At 40.8% G+C, this 13481-nt stretch overlaps 1 protein-coding gene across 2 annotated transcripts in view; it reads left to right on the forward strand.

The window, feature by feature from the left end:
- The first annotated feature begins 10202 nt into the window (after positions 1 to 10202).
- Positions 10203 to 13481, forward strand: part of ELFN1 (extracellular leucine rich repeat and fibronectin type III domain containing 1) — a 186769-nt gene continuing 183490 nt past the window's right edge. Inside the window, exons 1-2 of one of the 2 annotated variants that reach the window (XM_053472086.1) lie at positions 10203 to 10756; positions 12059 to 12316. The gene's annotated coding sequence lies outside the window, so the exon portion shown is untranslated. The remainder of the gene's footprint in view (positions 10757 to 12058; positions 12317 to 13481) is intronic. The other variant, XM_053472087.1, reaches the window with a different exon arrangement.

The raw sequence follows: 13481 nt of genomic DNA on the forward strand, positions 1-13481 counted from the left end.
CACGGAGCCGGGAACACAGCTGGGTCGCGTAAAATAATGATATGTGACCACACAGCGTGTGCGAGCAGCTAGAAAGAAAGCTCTCAGGTAGGTAAAGGGATTAGGGGTTAAGGGGTTAAGAGAGGGAGTAAGAGAGCAAGAGAGCGTAAGGGAGTTTGTGAGGGAATGAGTATGTATATAAGGGAGTGAGTTTGTAAGTGTGTTAGCATGAGTGTATATGTGTAAGCGTGTGTCATATAATATGAGATTATGTGTAAGTGTGTTCGTGTAAGGATGTGTGAGCATGAGTGTGTATGTGTTTGTGTCAGTGTGCAAGTTTCTGTAAATGTAAGAGTGAGAGTGTAAATATGTGTACCAATGTGTATTTTAGTTACTGTTTTATGTTGGACCAATAAAAAATGATGACCATTGACAGAAGAATTTACGAAAGGCTATGGAAATGACAATTCTTCTTTACTATAACGCGCACTTTATGTTGGCATTGATGCTATCGGCTTTTTCTCTATAGTAACCCATCTAGTGAATCTCTGATAGTAGCTACACTATGTAACGGCCTCTGCAGTCACATTTCTGTTGAAAATACGTAAATGTTAAACTATTCCCATACATACATCTTAAAGGGACACTCCAGCCGCCATATGCTCTATAATTAAGCTGAGAGGTCCCTTTAAACTTACCTGATGTCCACTTTCTCCACCACCAACTGTCTTCCATGCAATTAAAAAGCCTGCCTTGCTTGGGAGGATCTCAAAGTTTAGCGCTCTTGTGCTCCCATTAATTTTAACAAGAGTGCCCCACTGCCCTGATTGGCTGCTTCACCCAGCCAATCAGTGGCGAGAGATGCCAGACCACACATGGTGCATTCTGTAGCTGCCCTGGAGCTGCGGCTTCTCCATAAGCGAAGTGCTTTTATTTATTTTAAACATTTTAAATACGTATTTTAATATGCGTTCTTTCGTGTTGGGGCTGTCGGGGACATCAAACTGTTCCTTTAATTGTACAGAAAAATAGATCCACATCGTACATTTATTTCCTTTTTCCAGTATCTATTAAAGTTTCCCTTTGGGGAATGAATCTGTGTTCTGTGTACGTTCAATTTAGTCCAAGGCAGTACTTTTAAAGGAAATTGGGTGTTTTGCATCAGAAAGCATTAATTTTTCTTTTCGGCCCGCAGAACCCATCTCCCTTGTGTTAAGGGTGGAAAAAACCAGGTAGGTTTAATGAGCGGTGTGTAGTGATATGTGACGCTTGCCAATTAATCCTTTTAAAATGAACTTACGCCAGCGATATACAACTATTTGAACATCCCAACCTTTCTTTAATTGGCCTGCGGTGTTTCATAGAGGAGCCTAAAACCGAACAGGCTGCGACCACTGGCTGTCATTTCCACAATGTCTTCTCACAGGCGAAAAAAGACACGATTTACTAAGCAGTTTCAAGCTCGTCTTTTTTTTTTTTTGTCATATGAAAACTCCAACTTACGTTTTACAGATTCCCGGCTCCTCGACCAAAAGACGTGATCAGCGTCAATGCATGGAGCCTAGAGCGCAAACGGTTAACAAAGGATTATTAGGTAACATAAATTGTGCAGGTTTTTCTTGAGAAATATTTACTAATAATAAAAAAAAAATTCCCTAGTTTGTATAATGAGGACTTTTTGTACCGTATAGGTGCCGACTGCCCCTAGCAATTTCCCAGGTCAAAGAATCTGCAATATACGGTATATATATATTTGGTAAAAACACAATATTTCTCATCTTAGCATCTCATCGTTTCTCATCTTAGCATCTAAAAAGGTCCAAATTTATATGGAATATGCTTGATATATAATTCTATGGAATATAAGGTATATTTAAATGACAGGTCTGATGGTTAAAGGGCATTTTGGGTTAAAACCCCTTGAATTTCCTTTCTGAACGCCTGACCCCATCTATTTTGTGTGCAGGAGATCTGCTCAGCTCATCACGTGATTGCATGGGATTTATTTACCTTCGATCAGCTCCAGAGATGGCGCGATGAACCTTGGGGAGGAGGTTCTGCTCATGCGTAGCAAGCGCTCCCATTGATTTTTAGTGGGGTTGCTTTCCTGCCACTGATTAGCTCACCGAGTACTTTAACGGAATTCTTCTATAGTGGGTTCTCGGGGGCATTAATCTGTCCCACCAGCCGATCACGGAATGCACTCAAGCATAGGTTGGTCAGTTAAATGGTTAATAATAACGGTTTAAGCTTGAGTGACGAATGTAACTTCTTTATGTAATTGTTACAGTTTAACATATTTCTCATTTTTAAAACAATCTCTATGATGGTGGCTCTGCTCTGAAGGAACGCAGGGCCCCAAATGATGCATTATCTCCCGTCAGAAGGGGAAGGAAGAGTCAGATGCGATATGGATTTATAATAATGATACATTACTTTAATGGCTTTTTAAACTAGTGAACATATGTATTTCATATCGTGTGCATAATGCATATTTTCATGTCTTTGTCAATGCATCTACATAGGTCATAACCGAAGATTAGGATTTAGCATGTAATGTAAGAACGTATTTATTCAGTGAGAGAGTTGTGGATACATGGAATGACCTTCCAGCAAAGGTAGACAATAACAGTTAAAGCTCTTTTTTTTTCACCAGGGTGAAGTCAAGCTTCAGGAAGACTCCCAATGCCCTTGTAGCTATATATAGGTGATTAATGCGCTCCTTAGTATAGCAGCCCAAGGGTTAATCAACATGGAACAATACATTTTCTTGAACTCGCATTCCTCCAGAATCAGAGCCAAACCCTTTCTTCATAGCCTCTTGTTCGTTTTCAAATATGCTTTCCCTCTTGTGCATTGTTGATTCAGTTATTGGTCATTTTTGCACACATAGACTTGAGTTTAATGCAGTAAGAAGACGGTGGCGTCGCAGGTGATGTTGTGCTTTGTCTGGTTAATATCTGTATAACCCGAGGAGAAGAGAAACCATTCCGGGCAGTGATTTGGTCACATGCGGACTTTAAATAGAACGCCATTTGTCATGCTAGGGACATTTTTTCAGAATAAGCTTCTATATGTAGCTATTTTTACAGTTTTGGTGTGGCCTTTTTGCTTATACAATGAATACTGGACCTTAATTCTAAGGCAGATTCATTCATTCACTTCATACGCACAACCATAGATAAACAAAACTCACTATAAACAAGGCTGGAGTTTCTGGATGATGCCGCAGAAGAAGTGATATATTTATTTGTGGAGGCTTCGGGGCCTGGGGCAATTAAGCAGGAAGGGCCCCTTCTCTGGATTCCCAAGCTCTTTTTTTCACCCTTTTGCTCTGATTATTTAACTTCTGTTCTTTCTCTTGCTGACATCTTTCCTCCATTTTTTCTCCATTTTCCTTTTTTCTTAATAATACTTTTTTTGTCAGGGGATGCTTAATTGTCATGTGACACAAATGCAGACATATTACCCATCACTTTATCACTTTGCATCTCATTCTAGCATTAGTTCTTAAATCATTACCAAACACTCATTCTTTGTGTTATATTTGCTCATAACTGCGCCATCTAGTGGGAATAATTGCCAATTGCAGCGAAACTTATTGGTATAAGGAATTCCATTACTCTCAATAAATTCTTCACACGGTTTAGTTCCAAATCTACCCCATAGATTATATCAGATAATTAAACCCTTTCTGTGCCAGAGGCAGTGAAGCACATATTGTATTAAAAACATTAAAATAAATATAAGGCATAACAGAGGACCTCCTGCTGTTCCTACGACCTTTCCTACTCCGCAGCCAGAAATCAAAAGGATCTTTTAATAAAATGTTAAAATTTTAGTTAAATATTTTGCATTTGTAGTGTATTTTTAATGAATGCACGGCCACTGAAATTCTATTTTTCATTATGGATGGCTAAATGTGTTTGTAGTCCGATAACAAATGTGGAGCAAGGGTTGAGTTTTAAAATATGCTATATATAAAATTCAAGAGAAGTGTTAACCCTTTAATAGCCTATCATGACTATTCTATTTAGGGAATCACCTAATGTGTTAACCAAACGGCTCTTATACCGGTCCTCGCGAAAAACCTTGACTTGTCGTTTTTTTCAAGATACACTTCATTGAGTCACCTTCGTTCAAGCAGGGGTATCAGCCATAACATACTGGGAGCAAAAACCCCAACCGAGAGTCTGATCTACGATCACAGCGGCGTACAATAGGAAGGAGCCAGCGCCAGACTCTGTGACCCTGAGAATCTGCCCCCTTTACCCTGAACCCCCTGAGACTCAAAACGCTGAGAGTTCCCAGGCATGACTAAGACCGTTGAGAAGGATTTTACGCTAGCTAAAAAGTGCAACATTTTTGATATATTGACTTTGAATCTAAACTTGATCTAATCAGCTACATTTGCCCCCCACGATTGTTGTTGTGATGTCATATCTTTATATTGCATTTCGATATCTCATTGCTTGTTACATTACATTGTATTCATAGAGCGTCGGCAGATTCCGTAGCCTTGTTACTAAATAAAAACTAACAACATAAAAAAGTGATAATATACAAAATGGACAATAACGGCGACACAGGGTGGGATATACTGGTACAGAGAACAGGGCCCTGTCCTAGTGAGCTTACAATCTATTCCTTTCTTACGATAAATCTCAGCCCCTTATCTGGCGGAAGGAGGCAGGGGAAGCACCAGGAAGCGGTGGAACGCTGGGGCAAAAAGGACCTTTGGGTAGAAGAATGCGTTTTTAGGAGGATGGAGTGGCAGCGTGTGGCTCATCAGAAGAAAATGTGGCAGAAAGTGGCATTCTGGAAGCTATAGCCCTGGCACGGAAGGGATTATTTTCCCAGTTGGTGACATTACGGTGCAAATAATCCATTTATGCTATTTATATAGTAATTTAGCCACTGGATTATTCTGGCTACCAGTGCCAGCCCTATGGCATTGTGTTCCCCATGTGCATTCAAGACCGTTTAAGAGGATCAGCGTGTGAAGTCCAATAAACTGATTTTCTCTTTGGAATAAGTGCTGGAAGTGTCATCATGTCTGCATTCAGCCGCTTTGGGTAGGGGAGCTTTCAATATAAAAGAATATGTAATTTGCTCCTCGTGTCACTCTATCAGCGTTGTATTGAACTTCCAAAGACGGCATTCTGTTTGCACGCCGCGACTCAATCGAGACGCTATTAAAAGGACGGCGATGCAAGCAATAAACTAAAACACACTTAGCGATATAATCAGGACAGCTGTAGGGATATTAAATTTGCAAGGACCGGAGCCGCTGGATGCTAATGTGACGATCGGCTCAGGTACGGAAGCCGAAGCTGATGGGGGGGGGGTTCAAGACGTTGAAGAAAATTCTTAACTCCTTCAAAGCCCAGCAGAACAATCCAATTGGGAATATTGGGGGGCATTACGTTTTCTTTTTCTAAGGACCTTTCTTTAACCCCTTAAGGACAATGCGCGGTCCCTAAACCCATTGAAAGAAGTGCATTTCGAGCCCGTACATGTACGGGCTTTGTCGTTAAGGGGTTAAAATCAGGCATCTCTTCATATCAAAGGGTGTAATCATATATAATTGCATTAATTTACCAAATGTATTCCGCACGTTTCTCGAGAAATGCACTAATGGATTTTAATATCTTAAAAACCTTCTGTTTACAGTCACAGCCATAAATATAGACTTTTAACCCACGCAAGGCCAGCTACTGTTGGCTTATTTCTATGAGGTCTTGTCATTTAGAAGGATTTCGAAGCTGTGGCTATGTTGCTATGATCAGAATCTTACTTGCCTTATGTCTATAGACATATCTTATTCGCCACTAGGAGGGATAACGTCACGTAACCTCGTAATGCAAACATATCTTATATTACATGCTGCAATATAACATGCGATTTGGCTATGGGAATGTGTAGCTTTAGCCGCTACGTGCCTGCGCGTGCATTTATTCCGCGCTGTATCACTTAGTGTACCCGCGTTTACACAAGACGGGCCGTGTGCTATGCAATTATTGAGGGCCCATGGCACGCATGCCATCTGAATTAACCTGTTCAGTGCCGGGACGAAATTTTCTCCCGAAAAGTGAAATGGTTAGACATTTAAAAAAAAAAAAAATCAAACCTCCGATTTGAAGTGCTTTGGATTTATGTAAATCTCGATGAAATTGCGGGAAAAAAATTAATAATTACGTTTTATCACCAGCAGCTGGGCATTAACGTTTCCGTCACCGAAACCGCTATCCTTACTTCCATTTAATCACCAAATGCATCCCTTTCATGCAGCCCTTTAGATTGTAAGCTTTTTGGGCAAGTAGCAGCCAATTCCATAATTTGGGGCTTTTAATACCCTTCTTACAAAGTCAGGTGCATCCCAAAAAATGTATTTTCAGCCCACCGTGTTCCACTAAATGGGCTAATATATTTAATATATTTGAATGCTATGTAAGACATATACCTGGGAGATGAGCAATCCACTAAGGGGTACAAGTAACAGCTTTTTTTCTTCTTATATAGCACCATCATATTCCGCAGCGCTGTACAAAGGGAAATCCAGTATGAATTAATGTTATGCCGAAAATGACAGAGCAGACTTTTTACCACCAAGAATTTCTAAGATTCTTGATAACTCAAAGATGCCGGTGCAAAGTTTGAAAAGAGGTCATATCACCGTGGCGACCAATGGAATGGTCCAATTAGCAGTAGCGTTCCGTCGGTCGCTATGTATCCAACTTTACACCGGAATCACTTTGTTATACATAACCTCCCCGTTATTATAACGTTAAATGTAACTTTCCAATTACCAATACTGGAAGCGATATTAAACTTAGTAAAAATGGGGGGGGGGGGCATCGCCTTCCTTGGCATATAAATGAATTAACCCCTTAAGGACAATGGGCGGCCCCTAAACCCCTTGAAAGCAATGCATTTTGAGCCCGTACATGTACGGCCTTTGTCATTAAGGGGTTAAATAAATTCCCCAGCTTTATAAACACAGCAGAAGATATAATAATAATCCTCCTTTCATCCTTTTAAACCGGTTGGCAGATGTGTTGACGAATATCGGGCTTTTTAATAAATCACCTTTAATGCCATCTTCTTTTGGCCATCTTGCTTAGCACAAGAGCTGCAGCTGCTCAGAGTTTTATGCCCTGGACATTTCTCACTATATTAAATGTTTACTCTGCCTCTAATAAAGCGGGGATACCGCGTCCAGCTCCTTTGTGTCTCGTGTCTTTGTAACAACCGTGTCAACGGAGACGATCATTGAAATTCTGAGGTTGAAGACGGCTCTTTAGCGTTTTCACTATGGAGTTTTTACCAACCTTACACTGAGCTCACCAACTAACTAGTTATATCAATTGATATGCAAGTGTTACCTGGATTTTTTTTTATTTTTACTATTTTTAATATATTTTAAGGCACCAAGAAGGGGAAAATTAAACAAACCACTTATTTAGGTGCAATAAATACCTGCATGTCCACTTTTTTTTTAAGGCAAATATATATTTTTTCTTGTTTTTTTTTTAATAATAAAAATAATTCTCTTGATTTCCTGGAGTATCTGTTCAATTGTTTATTTCAGGGCTGGAAGGGGTTGCTGCAAAAATTATTTTGTTTGTCACCTTCTTAAAGAGAAGTCTCATGGCAAAAAAAAATATTTTACTCCTTGAGCATAAAGCCCAGCGTTGTGGCGAATCATCCAATGTTATCAGTAAACAGCGCTGGCCAGGGGACCCAGACTGACCGGACCATAGACAACAACCCTAATTTAACCTCAATGTTCCAGCTAGCCAATTGTAATGGAACTTACAGTGGCCATATGCATTGGCTAGAAGTCATGATCCCCCATCCCTATTGGTCCAGGGGGGGCGTTTATCTGCAGACCTGGAGGCCACCATTGTTGTCAGTCATGTGATATTTTGGGTGACTTTCCCTGCCCAAACACCACACTGAGCTGATTCTTTATGGCAAAGCTAATGAAGTCCGTTTCTCCGTAGACTTTTATTAGTCAGATTGTACGATTGAGTGATTAACACAGAGACATTCTATTGCTTGCCACAGGCTGCATGACAAGGATTAGAGTGTTCAGCATAACAGAGCTAGAATCAAATGACTAATATGCAGTTGTCTAAAAACATTGTATCATGCAAAAACTAGAAAGAATGCAGCCCACAATTTCATGAAAGTTCCCCTTTAAAACCGTAACTCCACGTTGGTTTAACAAACTAGTAAATGCGAATGAATGTAAAACCAGGACTCTGCATGAATAAGCTGAATAAGCTTCCCCTGTTAAAATGTCAGACAGGTGTTTGTGAGAAGCGGTGCTCCATCCCTCTCATAGCCAAGCCTAAAGAGAACAACAGGCCACAGCAACCTCTTCTGGTCTACTCATCACATTTTGTATATTTGTTCGTAATGTAGTTAAGGATGTTTTGTTGGCTGAAATAGTGCTGGGATGCAAGGGCTTTGATTTATAGTGAATTAGTTACACGAGGTGCTATATATACACTGTACGTCCCTGGAAGCCGACGTCTATTACTTATAATTTAATGCCGTTGAGTCAAAAGCTTTATGTTTTGGGACTTCACACCCATGGGATCTTGTAGACTTGACTTAGATCTTGGTTGTAGTGAATGGGCTAACATATCTATCGGCCATTGCTATTGGTACAGCCTTCTTCTCGACCAGGCATAGAAGGAGGGAAGCAACTGGAAACAAGCAATGATTCATTTATAAGCCAGTCTTGGGATTTAGTCCGTTTACCTAGATCTGTAGCTACAGCAACCTCTGAAAGACAGTCCTGTAGTGTACGGAGGATCTGTCCACACACTGAACCTTTGTGGTTCTGGTCTTGTAAGGACACTTCTCTGTTCCCCGCAGTTGTCTCCACATGAATAACCCTACTGTTTTTTAGATGAGTTCATGAATTAACTGTTTCATCTCGCTTGAACTGTTTCCATTTCCCACTAAAATTAATTAGCATCCTCTTAAGCGGCATTTGGATGTACGTGGGTCTCGCTAATGACTTTCTCAAGTAAATTCTGTATCTTGAATAATGCATTGTTATAATAACGCATGGCTTGCCTAATGCATCAGGTTGAAATTATAATTGGCATGCGACCTGAAACCTTCCTATATAGTTGTATAAATTAGTAATCTATTATTCTGGCAAAAGAAACACAGAGTCCCATGTATCTGAAAGTTTAATGCCACAAACCTGACAGTGATGACCCATTTCCAGAAATCATGAATTTCAAAATAAGTACAAAGGGAAGACAGTGCTTGTCTACTTCAAATATATTCTTCATTAGTAGCTAAATTTTAAAGTAATCACTATGACACAGTGGGCATATTAAGAATTCTTTAATTGTTCATTAAAGAAGAACGGAGGGTTGAGTTTAAAACAGAAATCTAAGTGAATAGATGAGAGAGAGAGAGGGATGGATAGAAAAAAGGAATAAAGTAGGAAAAGAGAAGGACAGAATTAATACTGCTATAACTTGAGGTTTAGGAAAAGAATGGTCGTGGAGAAATAGTAACAAGCAGATTTGTAAGTGTAAAACAGAAAAAGAAGGTAGTGGGTGAGAAAGAAAGAGAGAGGGAGAGAGAGAGAGAGAGAGAGAGGAAGAGAGAGAAGAAAAAGGATAGAAACGGAGTGAGAGAGGAAGAAGAAAAAGAGAAGGGCAGATAGACTACTAACAGAAATTGAGGTTTCGCAAAAGAAAGGTGGTGGGGAAATAGAAACAAGCTGCTTTTATCATATGTGAGTATAAGGTAGAGAAGGCAATGGATGAGAAAGGAAGCAGGAGGAAAAGAGAGAGAGAGAGATAAAGTGAGGGGAAATAAAAATTATAGAGAGTGATGAGAATGGAAAAGAGTGCACAAAATACTGATAGAAGATGGGTTCAGATATAAAGAATTACAATTAAAAATGATCTGGTGAACAGAGGATGAAATACAGAAGAAGACTATCAGAGAGAGAGAAAGAGAGAGAGGGAAAGATAGGAAAAGAGAGAAGCAAAGAGAGAGGGAGACAGAGGAAAAGGGGAGGAAAGTGGATGAAACACACAGTGCATACAGGAGGAGAGAGAGAGAAAGAAGTGGTTAAAGGGACAGTGGGAGGAGGGATAACTCTGCTACTGCAGATCTATTTATTCATCATCCCTAGGTCTTGCCAAACAATTTGATTAGAAACTGTATGCATTAACTTCCCATTCTGCACCACTGGATCAACATGCTGTTTTCTGTTTAACTTACACACACACACACACATACACACACACACAGACACACACACTCACACACACACAGCCTCCCCTCCCCTTCCCCTCCAGGACTTCTACAATAAACCTTAACATCCAGACTCACAAAAGAGAAATGTGCAGCTACCTAACAACTGCCACTGCAAATGCTCTTGTGGAGGAGCTGGATGGCATCTCCCAGAGCCTCTCTACAGCTGTTTGGACTAAATGAAAGCAGAGAAGTGGGCAGCTCTCAATCAGGACTTGCTTTTGAATTAATCACCTTGCATTGAATGGATCTTTGAGGTCCTTCACTTGACGCAGTGAGGAGCTGCAGGCTTTTTTTTCCCCCAAGCTGATTATAGCCCTTGGATCTGTCTTTTTTTTTTCCTCTCTTTTTTTTTTCTTAAGAAGCTTGCAGTCTTCACAGGAGGCTGCTGTGGAATTCAGTGGGACCCCTTGTCCTGAAGAGACCTGAAAAGCCACCCTGAAAACAAGCCCAGAAGAAGACCTCATGTGTGACACAGGTAAGTGCTACAGCCAGGAGGAGAGAGATGCATGTTCCAGGCTTCCCTGCCGCAGTACAGGACCCTGCAAAACCCCAGATATATGCTACATGAGCTGTAGCCCCCCTTGCATCTTCCGGATCGTCCCCCTGTCTGTGCTTCTGCCCCTAGCAGTCTAAGGCAGCGAGCAACCCGCCCGGCTCTCATTCAAAAGCTGGCTAGCGGCTAGTTAATGGGATCTTGCAAGCCCAGCACCGAAGGGGTTAATTTCCACCCACATCTGTGGCTCCAGATGTGATGGGAGAGACGGGTTAGACTGAGGCTGAGACGATGCAGGGAGATAAGGAGCTGTGTGAGTGTCTGGAGTGAGCTGTGTATCCCAGGATCATCACGATATACGTAGTATTAGATATATATGTGTATTATATGTATTATATGTATTATATGTATTATATATATGTATATATGTTTCATTTAAATTATCATCTAAACAAACACAACTCCAGCAGCAGCAATATAGATGACTGTGTAATGATTACAAAGATCTGTGAGTACAGCACAGCTGTGATGGGGAGTATACGATCAGACAGCAGGGCATATCGGACGTATATGATCGTATGATTCCAGGACCTTGATACATTATAAATAGATTCCATCACAGGATTACACGATTAAAATAATCTTTCTGAATAAGGTGTGTGTATGTGTTTGTGTGTGTATGCGGGGAGAGGGTATGTCCTTCATTGGCATCATCTCACAACCATCATGCAAAGCTTAACACTTGTAATAACTGCTTTTAACCTCTTCATACTTGACTTACTGTCCTTTGCTATAAATAAACAGCTTAGGTGGGGGTAGCAGGGGGGGTATATGCTGTAAAACAGATTCATGGGCATTCTCGTAAAAGTTTTATGCATATCTATAATTTACAGACAGGCTTTAGACTGTCAGCATATGCAGTGTTGTGAGTGCTTAGCATGTCCATTGCATTTTGGGGGTGATTAGTGTGTACATTGGAGTTGGGGGTCATTAGTGTGTCCATTACAGTTAAGAGTCCTTAGTGTGTCCATTGGAGTTGGGGGTACTTAGTCTGTTCATTAGGTTTGTGGGCCCTTTTAATGTATCTGTTGGAGTTGTGAGTGCTTAGTGTATCCATTGTAGTTGGGGATCCTTACTGTATGCATTGGAGTTGGGGGTCCTTAGTGTGTCCATTGGAGTTAGGGGTCCTTAGTGTGTCCATTGGAGAAGGGGGTCCTTAGTGTGATGGGGTGCGTAGAGTATGAATTGGAGTTGTGATGTGTCTCCCTTATTTTGTCTTTAAAGAGGGATCAGCATACAGCTGTGTGACTCAGGTTGTCCCAGCTGATTCTCTGGGTTTGGCGAATACGATGTCCTGAAAAGGTGGAGGGAGGCGATTTCAGCACCAGAGGCTGGCGGACAGCTCCCAGCATCAGCAGGCATCATCTGGAGTCCTCCTTATCCAACTCCTCATTCCAGATCTGGAGCTATCCAGCACTCTCTCCCCCCATGCAATGCAAGCTCTGGAGACCCCACTTCTCCTGACCAGTGGACTTAAATCAGGTACCCACTTTACTACCCAACATATATTTATATATTGCTTATTCACATGTATGCACAGCTGTGTCTGCATATAGAATTATGAAACGTAAAGGAATGTGTGTATTCCTTCACACTCCCCTGCATTCTTTCACATGCTAGACCCTCGTTCCATCCAGATCAGTCTATTTCTATGATTACTTCTCTTCCATCCTGAAGGAATTGAGAAAGAACGCTATTTATAGATCAGACTTTCTGATGATATCTTACCACTAGCAGGGTTAATTCAGCTGTTGATATTTAGCATCTTCCTCGGATTCCGATGCCTGCTGCATAGCTGTTTAAGAAGAGTTTGATCCGAGTTGCCTATCTAAGGGAGAGATCTTTGGTATAAGAGGGTTGCGTCGCTGTATGTTGTGTACGTTTGATGCCACTAACCAGATCTGATAGTCTGCTAGTTTCACCAAGATTAAGCTGTTGGTTGATCTGTTTAGAACTTGTCAAAAATGAGTAATGACCCGGTTTTAAGCCTTTCTCCGGAGAGTGAACCTGCAGCAAACGGGTCCTGAATACCAAGGACGTCTATAGCTTATTTTCTTATTCAAGCTACAGCTTATGACTAAACGGTGTCATTGAGAAATAATTTGCCCGTTTCTTATATCTCAAAATCGACTCCTTGGTATTGAGTGTGGCTGTACTCGTATCTCGTAGACAGGGAAGTAAGACTTTACATTCATTTCATAAATATGGGATAACAGAATAGCACCACTAAGTTCAGGGCACAAAATGTTGGCTTTCCAATGGATTACTCCTGGTTGACGGAGACGGCACCCAATGGGTCGGTTCTGTGATCACCCTTTAGATGACAAACCAGAAGAGCATGGAATAGGGGTATGAAGGATCTCCTTTTAGTTGATTGAGATCTTGGAAGTAGGATAACTCAATTACTTTGGGTAAGCTATTCATGAAATATAATAATACAGAAGGGCATAAAAACATTTCAATTCTGGGTGGTTAAGCAACTCATTCTATTGCCATGCGTTGCTCACCCATCTGAAGCCTGAGACAAATTCTTTAACTTAAAAGCCTAATAGCTATAACTCACATGTTACCACGGGTGCTTATTTGAATTGCTATAGACGTTGGGTATGTAAGAGTATAGAGAAGAGCTGCTTTGCATGATAATTAA

Source organism: Spea bombifrons, chromosome 7, assembly GCF_027358695.1.
Source record: "Spea bombifrons isolate aSpeBom1 chromosome 7, aSpeBom1.2.pri, whole genome shotgun sequence".
Lineage (NCBI taxonomy): Eukaryota > Metazoa > Chordata > Amphibia > Anura > Pelobatidae > Spea > Spea bombifrons.